The sequence below is a fragment of the Tachyglossus aculeatus genome, chromosome X4 (genome assembly GCF_015852505.1).
Source record: "Tachyglossus aculeatus isolate mTacAcu1 chromosome X4, mTacAcu1.pri, whole genome shotgun sequence".
NCBI classification, from domain to species: Eukaryota; Metazoa; Chordata; class Mammalia; order Monotremata; family Tachyglossidae; genus Tachyglossus; species Tachyglossus aculeatus.
The window spans coordinates 41,015,937-41,019,355 of NC_052098.1; the positions used below are offsets into that span (position 1 = coordinate 41,015,937).

Genomic DNA, 3,419 nt, shown 5'->3' on the forward strand with positions numbered 1-3,419 from the left:
TGATTGTCTCTGTGTTGTAGTAAATTGTTTCACCATTCTTCATGTCTGTCTCCAGTCCCTTCTCCCCACTATACTCTTCCTCTGAGGAAACAAAACCATGTCTAATTCCCACCATTTTTATTCTCTCCCAACATGTAGTACAATAAGTGCTTAATAAATACTATTACTGCTACTGCTAGGGGTGTCCAAAAAGGTGCTGCTGCTTCCTGAACATATTGAGCAACCAGTATCTGGGGATCTGATGTGCAAAATCCTTTATTTATTTATTTACTTTTTTTAAAGAAAGCTAGAGGTATACTACTGTCAGACATACATATGAGCTAATTTTCTAGTTCCCTCTCAGGATCACATCTAGAGAGTTTCCAATACTCTACCAGTCTCGTCTAAGGGAGGGAGAGTCGAGCAGAGGTATACTCATTTCATTCCTAGCTTGGGCAGTGGCTAGCCAGTGAAAGGCAAACTGCTACAAGTTCAAATTCACCTGTGCTGGGCAGCAGCAGCATGGGAGAGAGTCGAAGATTAAAGGCTCAAGTTTACTACGCAGAAGGTGGCAATGGTAAACCACTTCTGTACATTTACCATGAAAACTGTGGATATACTGCCAGAATAATTGCAGATGGAGGTGGGGCAAAGTGGGGCAAGACAAGACAATTTTTTAGTACTGGTTATGGATTTCTTTGAGCCATCTACAATTTCTCATTGATCGCCATGTGACTGACAGCACTCATCATAAGAGACTGGCTAGGATGCTACCTATGACAGCAGTGAAGCCCTCCTAAAATTCCATCTCCTCCTTATGACAACTCCTCCAAGAAGTTTTCCTTAATTAATTCCCAACACCCCCTGCCAGGACAACCCAGCAACCTCCCTTGGTACTTATACCCATATCCACTATACCCCTGGGTGTTTTTACACCCATATTCAGCAGTAATGTAGAATCAATTTTTCATTCAATTACTCATTCATCTTTTTCATCTCAATTTGCTTTTGCTACTCCCTCTATATACTCGTTCTTCCTCCTGCTCCCACTCTTTGTAAAGAATTTATGTCTGCCTGTCTCCCCTCCATTAGATTGTAAACTCCTTGTGATGTTTCATATCACTTGAAGGGAAGATTTGGCCCAGCTTTTAAACCCAGAGCATAAGGTGTCCAAAAGAACAACCATCACAGATTTCTCCACACATCCTGGGCAGAGAGAGAATTCCGGGCTGAATGGAGCATAGCTCTTGGGATGTAGTTTCCACTAAGGCAAGTAAAAGCAGAATGTCCCAGGTTATGGTAGAACTGTATAGCAACCATCCTATTTTCATACCCACTGGACCACTTTTAGCAGTGCCATTATTTTTCTTATTTGCCCTAAGTAGATGACCTATACTTTGTGTCTCAATTTTTTCTTTTATCAAAGGAATCACATGGAAGTTATTAATCAGGGATACTATAGGATCTGTAGAGGTTTTGTGATATGAACAAAACCTCTGAATCTCCCTTGAGTGTGACAAGTACTAACTTTCCAACTCCCTTCTGTATCCAAAAGGCAAGAATTAGGTTTGAATTCATGTCTGAGAGAGTCTAAATTCCCATTCATCTTGAGATGCACTACTAATAAGAATCGTGACATTTGTTAACTGCTTACTATAGGCCAAGTACTGCATACTAAGCATTAGGGGAGATACAGGATAATCGATAGGCACAATCCCTGTCCTACATGGTGCTCACAGTCTAAAGAGGAGAGAGAGAGAGAAAACAGGTATTGAATCCCCATTTTACAGATGAGGAAACTGAGGCACAGAGAAATTGTTAATTTTCCCCAGATCACATGGCAACAAGTGGCAGTGCTAGTATTAGAACTCAGGTCTCTAGACCCCCAGACTCATGGTCTTGACTATGCCAAGCTGCTTATCCCTAAGGATTAAGAATTAAAACACTGGAATTTCTAAAGTAGACCGTGATTGTTCGGGAATCACAGATTCATAAAATGCCTTTAAATACTGGTACAGCTAAATAAATCCAGGTGGCCTGAAGTTCCTGAACAATGGCTACTTGGCAGATTCTCAAGTATATTTTCTAGTGACTTTCAATATTTCTGCTTTATACTTCTGGGGTGTTTTTTCATCTGGTTCCACAGTTTCTATTGCAAACATTGAACTTCAACATGGTTTCTCCAATTTTTCCTGCCTGTTTGCCTTTTTGGGTGTGTGCTGCTGGAAAATAAGCAATGTTTTATTGAATAAAGTCACTTTTACAATTTATCTCTTTTTAAAAATTATAGAACATCATACCTACAAGATGTGCTTATAGAATAATCTAATAAATAACACGGAGAAAGTCAATTTCATTATGTAGACTAATGTCATCTAACGCTTTCATTCTAACAGAGAGAATGTTAATAGTATTCTCCTCTTGAGGTGCATTCAATCATGTGCTCCAAGGATATAACTACTATTTACTGTCGTTTGACATACTACTTTGGTGAATTGTGTATATTACCACAGAGGTAACTTATGTCAAACCCATTTATTCTACTTGTTTCATTCTGTTGCTTACAGATAGGCTCATATTATTTTGAGCTATGTTATGAAACCATCTCCACTTCCAGTATCGTTTTCTTGATAACAGAACAGTGAATCCTGATTGGATAACAGTGAAAGATATTTAAATATAATTTTTAGTCAGCCACAAAAGATGTAGCAAAAAGCCTAGTGATAAAACAGCTGAATTATTTTCTTATCAACTAATTGCTACCTGATGATTCATAAAATCAAAATTCCCACCAGAGTCCATCTTTTATTTCCTTATAACAACAAAAAAACATGTCTTTAATCAATGACTCATAGGCATTAAAATAACCACAAAGGACAGTTCCACTTGGTAGATGGTGGAACTAAAAATGAAATCACATTTACGAACTCAGCAAATAATTTTATTCAATTCTCCATCTCTCTGGTGTACAGTGGTTAGGGATGATGAAAATAGCCAGAGAAAAAATGAATACTGCATGGTTTCAAGTTGGATAATAATATTCTTCTCTTGGCTATAAGTAGGATTTTCATATCATAATGGTTTCTTTGATTACCATGTATTGCATTGTGAACAGTGCACATTCTTTGTGCCTCTAATTATACTAATGTGAAAATCTTGGCAAATACTAGAAGCATCTTTTAAACTTCTAAAGGTATTTTCTTGTGTGCCCAGTGTTCTGTGTGGTGGAGGGGGCAAGTTATGTAAAATAGTTGCACACATTTCTTGCTATGAGGTGACGATAGTAAGTCAATTGTATTTATTGAGTGCTTACTGTGCACGGAGTACTGTACAAAGCCCTTGGGAGAGTACAATATAAGAGACATGTTCCCGGCCCACAACAAGCTTACAGTCTAGAAGGGGAGATAGTAACATAAAAAAATGACAGATATGTACATAAG

The 3,419-nt window shown here is 38.1% G+C and overlaps 1 non-coding gene across 1 annotated transcript; it reads left to right on the plus strand.

Moving 5' to 3' along the window:
- The first annotated feature begins 333 nt into the window (after window positions 1-333).
- LOC119948571 lies at window positions 334-471 on the plus strand. Its single transcript, XR_005456958.1, has one exon. It is a non-coding gene; the product is annotated as a small nucleolar RNA SNORA7 (small nucleolar RNA).
- The last annotated feature ends 2,948 nt before the right edge of the window (window positions 472-3,419 follow it).